This window comes from Acomys minous (genome assembly GCF_964271855.1).
Source record: "Acomys minous genome assembly, chromosome: 5".
Classification (NCBI taxonomy): domain Eukaryota; kingdom Metazoa; phylum Chordata; class Mammalia; order Rodentia; family Muridae; genus Acomys; species Acomys minous.
Window position 1 is genome coordinate 120,757,998 of NC_140494.1, and position 22,015 is coordinate 120,780,012.

General features: G+C 48.7%; 1 long non-coding RNA gene across 1 annotated transcript; it reads right to left on the reverse strand.

The window, feature by feature from the left end:
* Nucleotides 1–2,600: 2,600 nt before the first annotated feature.
* Nucleotides 2,601–15,845, reverse strand: LOC311598693. Its single transcript, XR_014779628.1, has 3 exons — nucleotides 15,697–15,845; nucleotides 14,121–14,302; nucleotides 2,601–3,110 (listed from the first exon to the last, which is right to left on the reverse strand). It is a non-coding gene; the product is annotated as an uncharacterized lncRNA (long non-coding RNA).
* Between the last annotated feature and the right edge of the window lie 6,170 nt (nucleotides 15,846–22,015).

Below are 22,015 nucleotides of genomic sequence, written 5' to 3' on the forward strand. Positions count from 1 at the left end.
GCTCTGGTCAGGAGCAACAACAGTCATTTTAATGAACCCAGAAGGCAGTCCCCAGGCCCTAAAGATTGATCCAATCAATGGGCAGTAATTGCTCTGCTCAGCCTAGCCAGGAGCAGTCAGATAATTTAAAATAAGATAGAGGGGACTGGGGAGAAAGGAGGGGGGTGAGGAAGGAAAAGAAGGAGAGAGAGAGAGAGAGAGAGAGAGAGAGAGAGAGGCTCCTCAAAGGACAAAGGATAAGCCCTACCCTGGCCATCTCCTGCTATTGTGAAGACACCAGAGGTATTTGTGACAATTTCCCCAGGAATATTCCTAGGTGTCTAAAGTGTAGGAATCCGGGCAGCACACTACTGTGCAAAGCACTGAGAAGCGATTGTGACATCCTCTGTCTGTGGAAGCGCTGGAGCTGCACTTGCACGCACAGACATTGTCATCCGGGTTAGGGTTTGCAGCCTACAGGGAGAGAAGCCGAGAACACCTAGGTCTCCTTTTAGCTCCCATCCCGTTTCAGCCTCAGTTTCTTCCCCTCTTCCAGGAGAAGATCGGGCCATGGATGAGAGAGCTACATGCTCTCATCTGAGATCTGCCATCCAGATGGGGTTGGAATTCTGGGGTCTTCAGAGCCAGCTGAAAACCAGGCAGCGCTGAGGTTGATGGGACAGGAACTCATCTCCAGGGACCTTGCCTGCCCCAGAGGCTCTCTCGCCCTAGCACTTCTGGTCTCTTTCCCCCTCTTGCTGAAAGAGGCCTCTAAAACCAGACCCTTAAACTTCAATCTCAGCTCGGTGCTTCTTATCTGAAGACCTCAGCAGACTGGTGTGTGTGTGTCTGCGTGTGTGTGTGTGTGTGTGTGTGTGTGTGTGTGTGTGTGTGTGTGTGCACGAATCACAGATATATACACATGGAGGTACATGAACATGTGTAGAGAACAGAGGTCAACCTCAGGCATCATTTCTCGGGAGTTATTCACCTTGTATTTTTAATTCTCTCCCCCCTCCCCTCCCCTTCCATCCCTTCCCCTCCCCTGCTCTCCTCTCCCCTTCCCTTTTCTTTTCTCCCCCAACTCTGTTTCTCTCTTCCCCTCCTTCTCACTCTTCTTCCCTCTTCCACTCTTCCTCCTTCTCTCTCTCCCTCCCTCTCCCCACTCTTCCCCCCCTGCCCCCCCCCCCCCCCCGCAATCTTGAAGGAGTCAATTCTCTCTTCCCACCACTTTGGTCCTGGGGCCTGAACCCAGGCACCTTTACCCCTCCCTGGCAACTGGAACTTGCTGATTTGGCCACCGAGCCCCAGAGAGCTGCCTGTGGCCTCCCAGCACTGGGATTACAGGTGAGGGACACCGTGCTTGCAGTTTTAGAAGAGTTTAGGGATTGAACTCAGGTCCTCTTGGGTTTGGGGCTAGCATGTTACCCCTTGAGACATCTCCCCGGACCCAGGAGACTACTTTAACCTCTTATAGCACCCCCTTTCTCACCTGCAAGTGAGGGTGACAGTGTCCACCCCGTGATGTTGAAAGCAGAGCCGAGTGCAGCGCCCAGATGGGGCAGGTCCTCCACAGACCTCTCCTGGTTAATAGGTAGGTGTTTGCACTGGGTGGGGCCTGCATGAAGCCTCAACTTGTTAGGCGCCTTGCTGACAACCAGAGTTCAATCCCCAGAACCTACATGGCTAGAAAGGAAGGACTGACTCCCCAAAGTTGTTTTCTGACCCCCACGCTCATGATGTGACACAGGGACTGGAATAAAAGGCAGAGTGGAGGTCACATTTCACTTACAATCCCAGCACGTGAGAGCGGACATGGGACACTCTGGGAAAGCTGGCTAGCTTAAATCCACGAGCTCTGACTTCATCTGGGAGCCCCTGCCTCAGTAATGAAAGGTGGGCATGACCAAGACAGGTGTAATTGGCAACCTCAGGCCTCCACACACACAAGCACACACACCCTGCCCACACGCATCTTCACACATGCAGACACACAGACACATGCACACACGCACACCTCACATGATACTTATGAGAAAACAAGATCTAGCTCAGACTCTGTGACTTTGCCTGGAAAAGATATTGATTCCCCAGGGTGAGCTTTGGTTTGTCACTGGGATTTTATAAGGAAGAGGAGATAGGGTAGACGTGGCTTATGGTGTCCCGGGAGAGGAATTCTCACAACAGGGGGATTTTTTTTTCCTGTGTCTTTCGTTCATAGGGCAAACGTTTTCTTCTAGTCCGTTGTCTTCCGACTTTACACTGTTCTTCCTCATCTTCACATGCTCATACGTACAGGCTCCCATGGAGCCTTGAGTCTTCAAAAGACATTTTCTCCCAGGCTATATTTTCTTCTAAGACTTTTGTTTCTTCTCTTAAATGTAAATCCTTAGTGCATTTTTAAGTGTTTTCATGAGGCAGGAGGTGAGGCAAAGCTCCAGAGTTCTGTCTTTCTCCATGGTTACTCTTTTTATCTAACGTCACTTCTTTAAGAAACATCTGTTATTTTTCTCAGTGACAAGAATTGTCACGTTCATATAAGCAAATATTATGTATCTGAGGATTGTTAATTGGAAGCTCTCAGGACAGACATAACTCCGGGGTTTTTCTTTCAACTTTTATTTGTGTTTGTTATTTTATATACATCTATCATGTATTTCAAAGTTCAAAAACTACAGACGGGAGTTGAGTATCGCTGGGCACATTTGCAATCCCAGCATTCAGAAAGCTGAGGCCTTTCTGGTCCATGAGATCCAGGATCATGGGTTCCAGGCTGGTCTGGGGTAGACAGTGAGAACTGAGTCTCAAAACCACAAAACAAAAGCAAACACCATGCAGAAGGGTGGCTCAGTACAGACTGATGCTCGTCATGGAAACCCGCTCTCCTTTCTCACAATGAGTGCACTTCCTAGGCTCCCTTGCAGCAGCGGTGTCCTGTGGCTGAGATCTAACCCATAGTCCCTGAGGCTGTTCTTCCAGGCCTGGCCCAGGAGAGCTCCACTGCCTGCCACTCCAGCTCTGTCCCCTTCCGTGAACAGTGACTACACATCCTGAAGTCTTCTGTTAAAAGATGGAGTGTCGCCATCAGCAGGAATCTCCAATTTTTTGTTTGAAAAGATGCCCGTCCTAGACTATTAAGTAAACAAGAAAACAAAATAAATAAATGAATTAATTAATTTTTAAAAAAAGTAAACCAGAAAACAACTCCTGTCATTAGTGTGGAGGTTTGAATAGGAACGGCCCCTGTAGGCTCACAGATTTGAATGCTTGGTCATCAAGGAGTAGCACTGTTAAATGTGGCCTTGTTGGGGGTAGGCTTGGCCTTGTTAGAGGAAGTGTGTCACAGAGGTGGGCTTTGAGATTTCAAAAGCCCAAGCCAGGCCCAATGGCGCTCTCTCTCTCTCCCTCTCTCTCTCTCTCTCTCTCTCTCTCTCTCTCTCTCTCTCTCTCTCTCTCTCTCTCTCCTGCTGCCTGTAGAACCAGATGAAGAACTCTTAGCTCCCATAGCACCACAGCTACCTGAGTCCTGCCATTCTTTCCTGCCAGGCTGACAATGAACTAAACCTCTGAAACTGCAAGCAAGCTCTAATTCAATGGTTTCCTTTATAAGAGTTGCCACGGTCATGGTGTCTCTTCCCAGCAGTAGAGCGCTAACTAAGACAGTGAGCCAGAAGATAAAGGGGTCTAATTTTTACATTCATTTTGTCATACTTCCTCCTTAGGGCAACTGATACTGTTAGAATCCCATGCCCACGTTCGGAGCTAGTCTAGACATGTATGACTCTTTGTGTGTGTGTGTGCGTGCACGTGTGTGTGTGTGTGCGCGCGTGTATGTGTCTGTCTGTCTGTCTGCCTGTGATTGTGTGGATGTCAAGGCTTCCCAGCATCACAGAGCCCACTGCTCTGTTGTATGGAGGTTCATTATGGTTTGATCATCCCTCTACACGGGGACACCAGGGTTGTCTTTCTTTCTATACTAAATAGTAGTGCAGTGTCCAGCCTGGCTCAGCCCTCTTGGGATCCAGTTGAGCACATCTGTAAAGAAAATTCCTAGAAGTGACATTTCTGAATCAAAAAGCATAAGTATTTACCATTTGGATGGCATCTTTGGACTGCCTGTCACAGAAAACTAAGTTATACTCCCGGGTGATTTATAAGGGTGTGTGTGTGTGTGTGTGTGTGTGTGTGTGTGTGTGTGTGTGTGTGTGTGTGTGTTCTTTTTCTGTGCACCCTCACCACTTCCGTGTGCTGTTGAAATGTGAGATCTTGCCAAGTTAGTAGATGACAACTGGTATCTCGTTGGAGTTTGAATTTGCAATTTTCATATCATGAATAAGAATGAACAACTTTTAGTGAATTTCTATTTGCACTCTTTGCCAATTTTTCTCTCGTGTTATCTTTTTCAAAAAGGTCTCTTTTTACAGTAGGTTATGAGCACTCTGTCTGTTATACAAAATATAAGTTTTTTTTTCTTTAAACCAGATTGTCATTTATTTTTGTGTTTAATTATGATGGGTTTTGGCTTGAAGAGTTTTTTTTTTTTCTTTGATTGAAACTGATAAAATTCTTTTGTGGCTTTTGAGTCTTGTGATATTTAGAAAGTAAAATGTTCTGTAAGAGCACGTGAACACTCCCCAGTGACCACTCCCACTACTCCGAAGGTGATTTTAACATTTAGACCTTGTTCACTCATCAAATATTTCCCAACAACCATGAGCCAGATGTGGTTCTAGGCCCTGGAGCTGGAGCAGTGGTGGCGGAGCCAATCAGCTCCCTGGAGCATCCTTCCAGAGGCAGAAAGGAGATACTCAACAACGCACAGGGACGGCTTCAGTGGATGCTGATCTGAAACGGACATCATGGGTACAGTGGAGGCCTGGGTCTGTGTAACCTTCATAGGTGTCTGCCTGGCTATCCCCATCACTTGAACAACCTCTGCCCCATCTTTGTTGTTGTTGTTGCAAGCCAGAGTTTCTCTGTGTAGCCTTGGCTGTCCTGGACTAGCTTTGTAGACCAGGCTGGCCTCGAACTCACAGCGATCCGCCTGCCTCTGCCTCCCTGAGTGCTGGGATTACAGGCATGCGCCACCGTGCCCGGCTGTCTGCCCCATCTTGACAATGCATCTTTCTTCTTAGCATCTTGTCTTTGGCATGTTTGCCCCACCTTGCTTATTCGTATGCTACCTGAACTCTTCACGCTTTGGCTTGGACCTCACTGTCTGAGGACGGCAGCCTCATCTACCCTTTATGTTTCTCTTTTGCAATCTTCCTGTTATTATTTGTTTTTCCTTCCCTTGCTGCACTTTAGATTCATGTCATATATTCCTCCAAATTGCCAGAAAGCATTGCTCTAAATGTAGTCACCAATTCTAAAAGATTGACCTGCGTGATACCGTGATGTCATACTGGCACCCTGGCAGTATCTAGAAACACCTAAGGAGACAGCCAGTATCCACCTCTCTGCTTCCCGATGGCACTGGGACAGCCGCCTCAAGCTCCTGTTGCCATGACTTCCCCACAGTGATGGACTGTGACCACGAACTGTGAGCCAAAATAAAACCCTCCCTCCCGACAGTTGCTCTTGTCAGGAGTTTTCTCACAGCAGTGAGAGAAGTAACTAATACATACTTCCTGTCCAAGAACATGGTATACCTTTATTTCTTTGTTTAAGTCTTCTGTGTGTCTTTTGGGGAACCTTTTAAGTTTTTCAACTTAATTCTCACACACTCATAGCATTTAGACACTTTTTTCCCCTATTAACTAACAACATTGAAAAGCTGAGAGAACTCTTTTGAAAATTTGGATTTTTTTCCCCCTTCCTGTGAAACATTGAAAGTTCTGGCAGCGCTGAGCCCATGGTGTGCCAAGCAGCAAGCAAGTGATCGCCTGCTTGGCAGAGGATTGCCATCGTGGAAAATGTGGCCCCGGATCACTGCAGCATCTGGGTGTGCACCCGAGTCACCCCTCTTACTGCCTGGCCCTTACACGTTTGGGTTTGAGGATTTCAACAGCTTGTATGCCTTCACATGTAGGGGTAGTGTAGAGGGGCCCACAGTGTACGCTGGGCCCATGCCCATGTCCCGAACCTGTGACCTCTCTATACTCCTTGCTTTCAGTGGCTTGGTCAACCACGTCCTAGGTGTGTGGCACAAAATGGCATGGCTGTGTTTCCTGCCCCTGGAGACTCTTGGCAGACTGCTTAGGAAACAACAGAGACAGGGCCCAGCAGAGAGGTGCACTGGCGGGCCCAGCAGAGAGGTGCATTACTCCAACGAGCAGCCCGAGACCTGTGAATTGAGTCCCTGCTTCATCATTCTGAGGACATGGACTTTTGGGGGTGCAATATCTCTATCAGAAGCAGGAAGTCGCTACGTGGTGATTGCCTGGGTCTGGACATGGAATCAACCCCCCTCCCTGACACGCGCCACCCCCCTCCCCCAGCTCCCCCTTTGGAACCAGTCATGACACACAACTCACTGGCTCTGGCAGCTGAATGCTTCTCTAGTGTGTTAGTCAGCTCAGAAGCTTGGAGACTGTGTCCCAAATCCCCCAGCAGAGCTGGGGACAGGAGAAGCCGGTTGGCTTATGTTCTATGGTAAACAGTCTTGAAGGACAGGCTCTCTCTGTCGGGGAAGGCCAGAGGGAAATGGCAGGCTATCTTTTACAACTTCAGGTGGGGGCTGTGAGCTCTATCAAATCTCTCCTATCCCCAAAGTCTGCCCCCCCCTTTTTTTTGCATCCTTCCAACCACTACCATACTTATTTCTTGCATTAGCATCAAACTCCAGTACAGCCCTGTATACCAGAAGTTCCCTTGTTTCCTGCCTGTCAAGATGGCTCATCAGTTAAAAGCACCTGCCGCCAAGCCTGACGACCTGAACGGACTTTGGCAAGTTGCCATATGTCTCCCACATGTGTGCTCCCTTTCTATAGCCTCTGGCCCCTCTGGGTTTCTTGCCTCCAGGACCCACACGCAGCGGCCTCCTCACAGCAGCAGCTTCTGGTGGTCAGACCTGTGGGAAGCATTTCCAGTTTTTCTTCTCCAGGACAGCTCTGTTGCAAAAGACCCTGCTTGCACCAAAACCTCTTGGTTTCTCTAACACAGTTCCCTATCGATCCTTCCCTGATTGCCCTTCAATCCCGCCTCACAGGCTGTCCCCACCCCCACCCCCACTCCCGCCCTGCCGCAGGTGCTTTCAGCTTGGATGCACACTCCATCACGCACGGCGCGCTGTCCTTGTTCGTTAGGTGCCTGGTGTGAAGAAGGGGCCGCATTCATCTCAGCCTCCGAGCCATTAGCCCAGGGATGCTGCGTGTCCTGCCGATGGGTGATGGATGGCGCATAGGCGAATGGACGTATGAATGGATTCGCTTAGCACTGTGCGCAAAGTTTTGCCCACAAAAGCCAGTACTGAAGGTGACAGTTCCCTCACAAGGGACACATGTCGGGGAGGAAGGTGCTGTGACCTGGGAGAGAGGGACAGGACTGCAGCAGACCCAGGCCTGTGCTATGACTGAGTCCTGACTGATCCTTTGTGCTTTGGAGAAATCTGAAGGCTTTTGTATTTCCCTGTTTTATTTTTGCACATTTTTTTTTATAATCATGTTCAGCTATGGAAAGGGGAAAATGACCACAGAGAGAGCCACTAGAGGGGAAGAAAGTCAGATGACACGGGAGCACAGTGGGGACAGAGAAAAGGTCACCAAGAGGGAGCAATAATACAGCAGGGAGAAGAAGAGGGATAGGCGAGGGAGAAAAGAGCCGGTGTTCACTCAACTCTGTTTAAACCCTGAGTGTGGTGGCCGGGAGATAGCGCTGAGGTAAAAACACATGATGCATGGAAGAGAGACCCAGGGCGTGGACCACTAGGTACCATGTAAAAGACGGGCACCATGGTGGCCGGTAATGAGGCAGAGAGAGGGGCTCCCAGGCAGGCGGGTGAGCTGGACTAGCTGAGAGTTCAGTTGAAAGACTCTACCTCCGTTAAGTAAAGTGGAGAGCCATTGAGGAGGGCACCTCACACGAGTTTAGGGCCGCCACATGCATATATGTGCAATACACCGGCATATAAGTGTGAGCTTACACACATATGAAAATAGGTATTGGCACATGTGCGAGTGTGCAGGGACACACACACACACATACACACACACACACCTTACAAAACAAAGAAACAAACAAACTATCTCCCACAAATTCTGTGAGGATGACACTGCTTAATCCAAGTATGGTAGATAGCGTTGCCACCTGGGTGACTGGGTAAGTCTTTACCCCATTTGTCTTCTGTTTATCTCTGTGGTAACAGATACCTGCTGTGTGGTTATAGTCACCTCCCCGGGGGGGGGGGGGCAGAACTGGTCACTCTCTGCTGCCCCTTGGGCCCCTGCTGGCACATGATGGTATCTTTGGAACAGCCCAGGCTTCACCAGCCCAGACCTCACTCGGAAGTCCCCAGTCAACCATCTTCACTATATCTTTGCCCATGTGTCTCCTTTTCAAGATTGCCCCCCTCCCCCATCTTTTTTTATCTCTACTGGCCACTAGTGGAAAATCACAAGTCTTGTCCTCATGGGACTTAAAGTTTCAGTGCTTTTGCTGCACGGAGCATAGTGCTTGTTACGTGGAGTTAAATGACAAACTGCTTATCAGTGATGGACCTGGAGTTCCAAGGTTCAAAACTCAGCTCTACCACTTCCTGGTTCTGTGACTTCCATTCCTACCTTGGTAAGTGGGTAAAATCTGACATAAAAATACCAGCCCAGCTGGGCAGGGCCTTTAATCCCAGCATTCAGGAGGTAGAGGCAGGACTATCTGTCTGAGTTCAAGGCCAGCTTGGTTTACCGAGTGAGTCCAGGACCACCAAGGTTACATAAAGAAACCTTCTCTCTCTCTCTCTCTCTCTCTCTCTCTCTCTCTCTCTCTCTCTCTCTCTCTCACACACACACACACACACACACACACACACACACACAGAGAGAGCGAGAGAGAGAGAGAGAGAGAGAGAGGGAGAGAGAGAGAGAGAGGGAGGGAGGATAGGGAGGGAGTCTATAAGACTGACACATAATTAAATGAACAGATTCTCAACATCCTAGTTCATGTTTTTTGTTGTTGTTGTGTTGTTGTTGTTGTTGTTGTTGTTGTTGTTGTTTTGCTTTGGTAAATACCATGACCAAAAGCAACTTAGGGAGGAAAGGGTTTTTCTCTGTTTGTAGGTCACAGTGCAGCATCAAGAGAAGTCAGCGCAGGAACTCATGGGAGGCACTGCAGAGCAACACTGCTTGCTGCCTCCCTCCCGGGCTCACTTTGGGTCAGCCTAGGTATGGTGCTGTCTACAGTGGGCCAGGCCCACAGAGATCAGTTAACAACTAAGGAAATGCCCCCACAAGCCCAGAGGCCAGTCTTGCCCCAGGTATGCCAAGTTGACAATCAAGATCAGCCATCACATACAACAAGCGACTCAGTAAGAGTCCCTGTTCTTACTATCATCATCTCTGTCCCTGGTACCCTCTGCATCAGACTTTGACCCAATAGGTCTTTACAGAAACATCAGTAAAAAACGTTTCTTGTCTTTGGAGTTGAAGCTATTATGGCCATAAACAATGGTTTTGTAAACTCTGCAGTAGACTGCAGACTCAAGCACAGTCAAGTGAGTTGGCAAGGAACTGGGAATACGTGCTATTGTTTTGACGATCACGATCACGTAAACAAACAAGACTGGTAATTCGGGATCTGAAATGTATACCAAGAATGGTTACATTACAGCTGCAGATGGCTGACTGGGGACTTCCGAGTGAGGTCTGTAATTGAGATGCTGTGTTGTGTACTTGGATGGCTGCTGTGCTCCACTCCCCACCCAAGGCTTGCTTCTGGTGATGAGGTCTGTGAGGGCTGGAACCCTGGGGGAGGCCCCCTGAGGTAAAACAGTGAGGGCTCTGGGCTTCCACGGTGGAAGAAAGACTCCCAGGATGAGTTCCCTTCAGGACGCAGGTGTACCCCACAATGGGCGAAGCACTCAGTTGCTCAGGCTGGGTGGCAAGAGCTTTAACCTGCTGAGCCATCTCCCCTGCCTTTCTCTGGGTCTTCTTCGTGCCTTTTTTCCTGGTGTCACCTAGCAGATTCTCCAAAGTGTCTCTGTGTGACCCAGAGCGGATTCCCAAGCCCAACTTCACATCAGTCTATACACTGGCTGCACAGGAGCCAGGAGAGCTCAAGCTCTTTCCTTGGGCCCCTCAACACTCAGGAGGAACGAGCCCTTTTTCCAGCCATAAAGCCTGCTCTCCGAGGATGTCAGAGGCAAGAAGCGGTGAGGCACATCCCCTGCACTGGCTGACTGCTGGCTCTGTGAGCCTTGTCTGCTGGGCAGCTCTTAGACGAGGACAGGAGTGCTATGGAGGGAAGCCGTGCTGTGAGCTCCTGGGCCCTCTGGCAGCCTCTTGCCACCTCCTGGCCTCCCAGTGGGAAACGCTGTTCTCTCTCATTGCTCCCTGCTTAAGTTGCCTCTGCCTCTCTCTCCCTCTGGAAATGAGACAGTAAGGACCCAGTCACTCACACAGTGGGAACCTCTAGGGCTGAGGTCAATAGGGAAAAATCTGAGATGCTAGACTGGAGATCTGAGCTGAGGAGAGGGGCGGGGTGGGGGGGCAATCCCAGCTTCTCGGCCCCACCCTCTGCAGACTAAGAGGTGTCTGATTACCCAGAGCCCAGGAATAAGGAGGTCACATGACTGAAGCCCACCTTTGTCAGGTCAGTCTCCTGGGCAAGGGGCAGTTCTTGACCTCAAAGTCTTCAGGTAGGAGGAGCTCCTGTCTGGTGTGGTATGGCGTGGCCCTGGGGTGCTTTACCCATCACCTCTCAGCTGACCAAGGTCCTTGGAAATCAGCTACAGGGAATGTGTCCTCCGCCTTATGCACAAAAGTATGTATGACCCTAGCTGCCTCAGATTCACTGTAGACACTGTTTCAGCTTGGTTTCCTCATCAGGGTCAGTCCTCCTGTTTTTAATAAATTAATTTTTTATTCATATGTGTGTGTGTCTACATGAGTTTGTGTGTGCCATGTAGGTTCAGGTACCCACACACACCAGGTAGAAGAGGGTGTTGGATTCCCTGGAACTGGAATTACAAGTTGTTTTGAGCATCTGGTGTGGGCATTGGACACAGAACCCAAGTCCTCTGTGAGAGCAATCAATACTGCGATCTTCAGCATGGAGCTAGCTCTCTAACCCCTGTTTCCTGTTTGCTGTTGTTTGTTTTTGAATAAGGAATCCACAGTTTATTTATTTGTCCAAATGAACTGGTCAGTGTACCTGGTAAACACTAAGCGCTGAGCAAACTGAGGTGACAGAGACAAACAAGGTATCGCTCTGACTCCCTCAGCTCACTGTCTAGTGGAGAGGGCATCAGGCCAAGCGGCCATCACTGGGTGAGGAGCTACATCTGCGCTGGGAACCCTGGGGCGGGGGCATCGCTTCAGCCTCGGGTCATTGGAGGTCATAGACATCTTCTCAGCTGTTGGACCCACTTGGCACTACAGACTAGAGCCAGCTTGCTAGACTGGAGCCAGCAGAGAGATGCCTAAGACCTGGGGAGCCAAACCCATCAGCTCCATAGCAAAAGACAACTGCAAATCCAATTGTGCCAACGGTCCATTAAATGCCTCCAAAACGTGCTATTAAGCGAAGCAGTCGACTGCATCTCCGCTCGACTCTTCCACGCGTACACATAAAATACATGTAATGTGGCATGTGGGTAAACTGAATAGGCTTGATGTAATCAGGACTGAGGTCACCAGGAGAATAGAGCTGGAGGCCTAGGAATATCTCAACTGTAGCCTTGCTGGGAAAGCAGAGAGCAAGAGGACCCAGATAAAAGGTAGCAGGTACAGAGTCAGATGGTGGGGGTGGGGGTGGGGGTGGGGGTGGGGGTGGGGGTGGGGGTGGGGGTGGGGGTGGGGGTGGGGGGTTGGGCGGAGCACAGCACCTGCCTCCCCAAGCAACAGGAGCTGCGTTAGAGGCATAGGGTACTCTAAATAGGCCCAACCGACTCCTGTGCTGGGGCCTTCCTGTAGCTGTAGAGCTCCTGGGAGGCTCTCAGCATCCTTCACATTCGGGTGCCCCTGGGCTCCCCTCTTGGCCACCGCTGCATTGCCACGGAAGAAAACTGCGCATCCCACAATTCACGGAGGTTTGTTTTCCCCTCCAACTCCAGATGGCCTATCTGGGGACAGCCGAGGCCCCTGGGTGCGGGCTGTTGCAGTTTTTTTGATGAGCGGGCCCACATATGGATACAGGAACATCTGGAGCGGCCATGTGCTGCTTGGGGCAGGCCAGCCCTGGTGAGCCAATCCAGGGGCCCCGGGGTGCCGGGAGGCAGCAGGGCCCAGCCAGTGAGCTCGGATAAATTATTCATGAACGGGTTATTTGTGGTGCAAGGGGGTCCATCAGCTACTTTGATTAAAAGTCCAACGAGTAATGAATATGCAAACGCCAGCGACTGCTCGGAGCAACAGATTTGTCAAATTGTCTGTACTTCGCCCGAGATAAAGGAAAACCTCCCGGGGTCCCGAAATTGAAAAACCGCACCGTCAAGTCTCAGCGTTATCTTAATTATCAAATCTCCTTGGCCATGCAGATACCCCCGTGTGAAGCTGAACCAGGGTGCTGACAAAAACTGGGAGAGAGTTATATATATTTGTCTCTAAAACAGAGGTGGGGGGGGGGGCGGAGAGGGGAGGCTGGCTAAGTGAGAAACAGCTTAGCATGGAGCAGAAGAGATTTTAATTCACATGGTGACTCCGCAGCCATTTAATTATTTTAATTAGGCTTAATTAGTGGTAAATTTACAATGATATGCTTGATACCTGGCATTAAATCTTTCATGCATAAATGTTTTGTTAAAATGAGAAAAAAGGCAAGTGGCATTTCGCCAGCAATTACTGCCGAATGTTCTAATGAAGGATTAGGCTCTGCGGTGATTCATGAAGACAGGCGGGCACCAGACATGTTTGCGAGGCACCCTCACCCCATAACTCATGCGTGCCTGCTGCACCCCGAAGCAGCCTTGTTGTTTCGGGGAGCACCTGTTCTGGGTGAGGGCTGGGGAGGTGGGAGAGCTTTGGCTCCGAGCCTTGAGGGTCTCAGTGGAGTAGCTGGAAGGACTCCAAGCTGGTTTTTATTCGTGTGTGTGTGTGTGTGTGTGTGTGTGTGTGTGTGTGTGTGTCTCCTCGGAGAGTCAGCTGTCACACAGCAGGGTGATTGTGAGCTAGGTCATGGGAGTGCCTGAGACTATGTTCCTTTCTTACTGGTCTGGGCCTGTGGAGCAGACACACAGGTAAGGATGGCAGGATGGAAGGATAGAAGGTGCCCTAGGTCTTGCTCAGCAAAGCTGGTGCTCAGCTGCTTTAGACTCGCAAGGCTTTAAAAGTGAGGGCCTGTTACACTCTGAGCTGCAGCAGGTCATCCATCTGTGACTCCTGGCTCCTGTTCTAAGACCCAGTGATTGCCCTATTTCTCCTAGCTTATGCCATTACCAAGGAAGGAGGCTTGTCCCCAGTTCCCAGCTCTCAGCCATTACCCTCAGATTCCCCAACTCTCCTAATAGAAAATGCAACTCCCATAAGGACCAAGATAGCAGGACTAGAGCGAACCAGAGTAAGCCAGGTAGACAGAGAGGGGCCAAGGCCATGAGTGCAGAGTGAAGGACTCAGCCGAGCCACGCCTATAACAAGCACCCCGGCTGCACACACTGATGACAAAAGTGTCATCTCAAGGCCACCTCCTCCCAAGGAAGGGGGAGGAAGCTGTGCCCCACAGATCAGTGGCTCTGTCTGCAAGCTCTGCCTCCTTCCCCGCTGCTCTCAGGCCAGCACTTGATCTATAGTCACCTCCTCCACACTTGCTCCCCCTCATCAGCTCAGACTCCTCTGAGTTCATGGCTAATGCCTTTGCCCCTGACTTAGCAGCTTTCCCTGGAGAGCCCCGACGTCCACTTTGCGTCTGTAGTCTGCAGGGTTAGACCTTTTGGCTTTGGCCTCTTCATGGCTTCTTGGAATTTCCTGCCCCAGCTTCCACCCGCCACCTTAACAAGAGGGAATGTGACTGTTAAGAAGGTGTCTCATTAAAAATTATTGTTTAAAAATGCTTACCCCTTTAAAAACAAGTATTTGTACAGCCATGTGGGTGTTTCTCTCTCCAGTGAAGTCACCGCCTGCACCCACAAGGATGGTCCTTTTGTGATGGCAGGGATGTGCTTGGTGCTTGGTCTCCTTTTCTGCTTCACGTGGCTGTCACGGTGCTGGGCACACACAGAGCCCACAAGGATTCTTTGCTGAAATAATGAATGATTAAATTCTACAGTGTGTACAATCATTTCTCCACAGGAAAATATATTCAGGGTTTATAAAAGAAAAAAAAACCCAACCTTTCCTATTGCTATAACTAAATACTTGACACTGGGTAATAGATAAAGAAAAGAGGTTTATTTAGCTTGCAGGTCTGGAAGTCTAAGAGCCTGGCTCTGGTTCTGGAGAGAAGCCCTCATGGCTGTGTCACATCATGGCATCATTGAGGGAGTGCATGTGACAGGGAGAGGGTGTATGGCCAGACAGGAAGCTGGAGGGTAGGGAAGAGCTCATCCTGTCTACTCTCACTCTCGCTCTAACTCTTTCAGACCCATTGCAGGCTGGGAGAATTACACTAATCCGTGTCGAAGGTGATGCTTCCAGTGACGTCATCACCTTCCATTAGGCTCTGCCTCGGAAACCACCACACTGAAAACCAAGTCATTGACGTAAGAAACTTGGGGACACTCATGCTCAAACCACAGCAGGATTTCATCTTTGGGACTCTCTCACTGCTATAGCTCTCAAACTCTAGAAACATACATACACACACACACACATACACATATGTACATATATACATACACAGATACACATACATGCACGACCACACACACATGCACACACATACACACATGCACACATAGATACACACACACACACATACCTGCATAGACATACATGGTGGAAAAAGCTTATATATACTTGTAAATAATTCTAATTATCCCAATAGAGAAACTATTGGTGCCCATGATAACATCCTATATTAATCTGATGCCTTTGGTAGGATTCAGAACTGAAGCCATCAGGTCCTGAATTTTTCATAAGACTTTTTTTTATTGATTTTTACAAAACATTTTATTGATTCAATCTCATTCCTCATTAGTTAGTCTCTTCATCCTTTTCGGCTTCTTCACAGTGGATTCAGTAGGTTTATATTTTTAGGGGTTTATCCATCTCTTTGAAGTTATCTAGTTTGGGGGGTGTATTTGTTCACAGTTCTCTCTCTCTTTCCCTCTCTCTCTCTCCTCCCCTCCCCACTCTCTCCCTACCCACACTACCACTTCTCTTCAGACATAATGTCCTCTTTTATAATGAAAGGGAATTTACTCCCTTCTCTACTTAGTCTGGCTACCAGCTTGGCCATTTTGTCTGGGGAGATGTTTCGGTCAGTAAAGTCCCTGCTATTCAAGTAAGAGGACCTGAGTTCCATTTCCAGCACCAGTGTGAGAACCTGGGGCTTGTGGTGTGTGCGCCGAGATGGATAAGCAAGTCCTGGGTCCAGCGAGAAACCTTGTCTCAGAAAATAGAGTGGAGAGAGATGGGGGAAGACAGCTGACGCTGCCCTCTGGCACAGCCCCTCCCCCGCCCCCAGACTCACTGTGGTTTTCATGCTGAGGGTCCTCTCTGCTCTTTCCCTGGTTTTTATTTTCCCCATCTCTACTCCAGGAATTGTTGCTTCCTCTGCTGGCTCTGGGTGCAGTTTCCTCTTCCTCCTCCTCACTGGGGCGCAGGTCTGGGTGGTTTGGCTTCTTCTTCTTTTTTTTCTTAATGCAGTGTCTCCTCCGGTCTTGCCTCTTAGAACTTCTTTTTGCTGCATCCACACATTCTGGTTTTTTTTTTTTTTTTTTTTTTGCATTTCCATTTCCCTTTGTCTCAACATTTTTTCCCCCCACACTTGGTTTCCTTTCTGACTCCTTGGTTGTCACAGAGTGTTGCTTAATTTCCACATATTTTCTAGTTTCTTCCTGCTGCCGACTTCCTATTTCATGCTTTTCCTGAGTGTGTAGTTTCATTGCAGCAGGAAAATATATTCGATGTGATTTCAGCCTTCTTCAGTCTGCCAAGGCTTGGTTTCTGGCTGAACATGTTTATCCTGGAGAACACTTCACGCCTTTGCCCTTGATTAGAGAGTGAGCCCGCTTCTGACGGATGGAGCACTCTATGTTTAGTCCACTCGGGGCCTAACTTTGTTTAAGTCCGCTGTGTCCATGTCGATTTTCCATCCAGAGGATATGCCCGGTTTTTGAGAGGGGGAAGGTTGTATGCATTCCATCAAAATTCACATGTCTAGGACTAATGTGGCTCAGTTGGTAGAATGCTCGTCTAACAAGCAGGAAGCCGTGGGTTCGATCCCCAGCCCCGCATGCACCAGGTGCAGCGGTGCACACTCATAATCTAGCTTTTGGGAGGTAGAGGTAGGAGGGTCAGAAGGTCTTTGTCAGCTGCACAGTGAGCTCAAGGCTAGCCTGAGCTGCGTGAGACCCTTTCTCAGAGGAACGAAGTAAACATTCATTTGCTGAGACCTAAGACCCAACGTATCACAGGGTGATGCCTTCAGGAAGTGATGAAGCACTTTTGGAACTGGGACAAATGACTGTATAAAAGGTCTGCAGGGAATGTGATGTGTCTGCTTTTTATCTTTTACAATATAGTTTGAAAAGGGCTTGGACCTCTGGGCCTTCCACAGAATACTATCTTGGTACCTTGTTCATAATATGAGGCTAGTACTGCATGAACAAGAGCTTTAGGGCATCATTGGAAGCCAAGGAAGTCTTGACTAACGGTGTAAAGAGCAGATGGCATCCTGAGTGAACGTGTTTTGATGACACGGGGCATGGCCATGTCAAGGACCCAATGGCTCAGAGCCACGGGAGTGACAAAGTCTTCCCCCGGGTGAGGCTCAGAGGGATGACAAAGCTTTCCTCTTGTCCAAGAGCTAATGCCAACAGTGTGCAAGTGCGGGTCTTTATAAACGATTGGCCATTGTGTGCAGAAACCTTCGGCTGCAGCTGCCCCCTTGCTGCTGCCTGCTGGCAGGCTCCTGGGACGCGCTAGCCCAGCCCCTTTTGCTGTACTTAAGGCCCTGACTCTTGCGCAGTAGGTATGCTACATTGGATAAATCCCACCTGATCTCAGCTTGTCTGTATCACTTCCCTTGCCTTCCCAGCCAGGTCCAAGTCCAGCCCAAAGCCAAGCTGCCTGGGGACTTTGGTAGTGCTGTGGTTCCAGGGCTGGGAGAGGAAGCTTACAGGATCACCGGCACTAGATTCTGGAGCTTAGAGGTCAGGAACATTCCCTCCAAAGTAATGGTAGTGTGTTTTGTATCTGTCATTACCAAGGAAGAAACTCGGTGGTTGCTAGGCTTCTTGTGGGCCCTGGATTCAGTATATTATATACCCAGGAACATGGCTCTGACCTGTCTACCACATAACATGGAAGACTGGGTCCCTTGAATGGAGTCCCTGGGAGAGCAAAGAGTCTACAGCATCACATCCAGGATACAGATAACTAGCTGATCCTGCGATTTGAACCACATCTCCTGTCAGACCCTTAGGTATTTGAAGTGTTAAGACAGGATGCTACGTGGAATTTATGGCAAAACCCAACAAGAGATTGCAAAGTGGATATACAGGATTTTAGAGTGGCAAAACTCCTTGCACAATGCTTGGCCCTCATAGGGACAGAACATCCAGTGGCCATTTGTGACCAGAGCTGCCTTTGGTACACACTGTAATCTCAACACTCAGGAGGCTGAGGCAAGAGGATTTTGAGTTCAAGGTCTGTCTGGCATATGTATGTGTATATATATATATATATATATATATATATATATATATATATATATATTTCAAGGCCAAGCACCGGGTATATGCAGAGAGATTGACTCTAAATCAAAGAGCAGGGGCTGGAGAGATGACCTAGAGGCTAAGAACACTTGCTGCTCTTGCACAGAACCTGGGTTTGGTTTCCAGAACTCACACAGTGATACACAACCATCCACAATCCCAGTTCCAGAGTTTACAACAATAAATCCAATGATACCCTCTTCTGACCTTCGTGGGCACCAGGTATGCACGTGGCACACACGTACACACGCAGGTAAAACACTTATACACATAAAATAAATTTTTAAAAATTTTAAGGAAAAAAATTTAAAAACAGCAAAAGATTCACATACAACTTTAAAGAGTTTTTTCTCTAAAGATTAATTATGCGGAAGAAGCTGAGTTTATTCAACATGTGCAGTCGTAATAAGAAGCGGGCAAGAGAATTTTGGGCCCTCGGAGAGACAGAACATCACGTGGCCATTTGTGACCAGAGCGTCTTCTTAGGAGCTAAGCTTTAACGGGACATGGTGGTGCACTGTAATCCCAGCCCCAGTGCATCATAAGATGGGAGTGAGGTCCAGCAGGTGAGAGCACGAGAAAGCCACACGAGCAGGAGGCTAGGACCCCGCTTCTCTCCCTGGCGTGTCATGGGTCCCACACCTGTCCTTGCCTCTCTAACCAGTACTTAGAATCAGCTGACGAAGAAGAACGGTCATTCTGGTCCACACGTGGGTCAGCGTGGAACACAGGCTCAGCTGACGATAGTTCCTTATTCTGTGGCAGCCTAAGTGAAATCTAGCTGTGAGGGGAGATCCCCTAGTGGACAGAGGTATAGGCTGTGAAAGTGGCCATCATTTTATATATAGAGAGAATTGATCCATGACAAATGTACATACAGGTGCACCTAAGGACAATGGCCATATGTTCCCAGAAGATGGAATTGATGGCTCTGAGATCCACAAGGGGCAGGGACAGCAAGGCCTCAGCTGTCACCACTCTGATCCATGTAAGGAGGTTCCCTGACATTTTAGGCCCAGGCCTGGCACAGGGGAAGAAACATGCTTCCCCCAGGGAGAGTGTGAGGCTCCAATTGGTTCTAAGACTGTGGCCTGGTCACCCTGGGATCCTTTAGTCAAGAGCCCAGCACATGAAGTAAGTTTGGAGTCATCATCCTAGCAGGAGGTTGACGGTGACCCTAAGGATGTGGCTATTCCTATCAACTGGAACTAGGGAAGCGGGTGGCTGCGGTCAGCTGACACATGTTAGCAAGTAACTGATGAGTCGCAGGATCCATAGACAGACCAAGATGGGGACGATGACACAGGCTCAAGTCCCTTAGGGATGAGGTCTGGGACACTATTGTGTTATTTAAAAGGTCCTGCATAAACCCTCATCTCAAATGAGGAGCGGAAAATACAGCTGGGGGCTGGCACTTTAGCGCAGTGCTGGCTCCGGCTTCAACGTTGGGGACATATATGTAGTTGGACTTTGGCTATTTCGTTGGTTTCTTTTTCCTACCTCCCTACACTACCCCTATCCCTTCCAACCCCCCAATACTAGGTAGGAGAAAAAGAAGGTTTAAGGGGAAAGGAGGCATAGAGTTCCTCATGGACAATCTGAAGGAGCCACATATCCCATACCTGAGATTAGAACAAAAACGTCACCTTTCCACACTTTGAAAGAAACCAGAATTCTCACTAGAGTTACACTTTGCTAGCTTTTCCCAGTATGAGCTCAGGAAAAGGGACCATCTAGAACCCCAAAGGGCCACATAAAAGGACGTTTACCAGAGCCATAGTGCGGCATCCTGAGGTGATGGCAGTGGAGGGTCACCCACATCTTCCTTGCAGGAGTCGGGTTCTGATCCCTGCATCTTGCTGGCAGATTGGTGACTCTTGGCGTGAGTCTTGCTCTGCTTTGCTCTTACCTACGGAGAACCCTCTTGCCTAACTCACTCTGTCTGAGGCAGCCGCTCAGAAAAATTATTATACTGGGCAACATAAGGCTTTTCTAGCAAATATAATGTACTCTGAAATAACACGCCCCCTCCCACCCTGCTCTAGCCTCCCCACCAGCCAACCCCCCATGTGCCCTTCCCTCTCCCATTAGTCCCTTTTGCTCTCCTAGATGACTTTGGTCCGTACTTGCGTGACATCTGTACGTACATAATTTTAATGTATCTAGTTAGGCTCCAGGACTCACAGATGAGAGAAAACACGCAGTATTTGCCTTTCTGAATCTGGCTTAATTCACTTCATTACCTCTAGTTGTACCTCAGAAATAAAAAATTCTCATCAGATGGCATTGTGTTATGCAGAGGAGGGGGACGGCGATATGTACATGAGCACAAGTCTAATGTAAGCATGGGATGGAAGGAGGGAGGGAGGGAGGGAGGGAGGGAGAGAGACATTGGTTGATTGATTATGAGAGTATAAAGAGTTCAAATCCCTTCTTTTCATAGAAGGGTCTAGATTATATCAAAAAGCGTTTTTATGGAGGAGTTGAGGAAGTGTGGCTCAGTGGGTAAAGCACATACGAACATGTGTGAGAGTCTGAGTTGGAATTCCCAGAACCCACAAACATGTCAGGTGGGCACGGCAGCCTTCCTGTAATCCCGGCACTCAGAAAATCAACACAAGAGGCCCCTGGAGTAAGCTGGCTGTCTAGACTAGCCAAACTGGCCGTGTAAAGGTCCAGCAGGAGATCCCGTATCAGATATATATATATATTGGAGAACAATCTCAGGTGCACTCTCAATACACGCATGCATACATGCACCCATATACATGTGGATATTTATATGCACACACAAACATCACATACAGATAAAAGAAAAAGATTTTTAGATCATGATACAAAAGTGTAACTGTTTTACTTAGAAATATAACATTAAATTAAAAAAAAAAGTTAAAATCCAGAAATGAAGGCTCTAGATTTTGAAAAATCAGGGCTGAGGAGGGCAGAGGGGCAGCAAAGCTGGTACTCTCTAAAAAAAAAAAATCTTGTGCAATAATTTGACAGCTGAAATTATAACACTCGATGAGCTCATTAAATATGTAAATTAAAATTTAAAAATTAATTACAATGGGATTTGAAATCTGAAAACCCTGGGCTGAAGTCTTAACTCCTCCATCTAGTCCCGGAGTCACCTTAGGGAGGTGCCTCAGTTTCCCCATCCATCAGCTGCTCTGTCATGCTGTTTAGATATTTTGAGCCAGGCTGGCTCTCGCCTGGAAGCTAGGGGTTTACTAAGAGACCACAGTCAGGAGAGGTTTGCCCCTGCTTGGCTTGGCTGGTGAAAGAGACTGCGGGTTGTGCACTTTCCACAGCTGTGCTCAAAATGGCACATCCCTCTGGCTTGTGAAGGCTTTGCACGTCTCCTTCCGAGACAGATTGTCTCATCAGAAATACCAACATATCTGGATGATCTGCTAAACCAGCTACCAGCTAAATTTGCTGCCTCCCAAAATAGTTGTGGGATATCTCTAGGACAGGCCCAGCCCCAAACGCATTCATGAAGGCAGCCAAGGCTGAATCCAACACTCCCACACCCTGCCGCTCTGCGGCTCTCCAGCCCCCATCCCAGACGCTCAGCACCTTTGTCCCCTGGCCCTCCACTGGCTCTCCGTGAGGAGGGTCTTAAAGGCTCACCAGGCCACAGGGATGTATCACTGGTCAGCAGTGATTTCTATCAAAGTGCCCATTTCCCAGGAAGATGCACATCTGAAGGTTCGATCAAGTATTAAGTTAAAGAAGATAAATTCTAGTGGTGAATTAATGTAGCAACTAGACATTAAGGGAGGATATTTTGGGATGTGATGACATCCAAGCTCTTCTAAAATTATATCACGCACATGAACACAGTCAGAACGTCTTTTTCCACACAGAGGCAGCCATCTGACAGGCCTTGTTCGGAGGCCCCAGACAGCGCCTATGGTCAGGAGCCCTCGTCCTCCACAGAGTCCTTGCCTGGAATCTCCACAGACTGCCCTCCTGGTACAAGAAGCCCCTTCCCAGCATCCCTTGCGTGTGGACACTCACTGTCTTTGGCCCCAGAAGAGCCTCCTCCTTCCTTCCTCAGTACTGGCT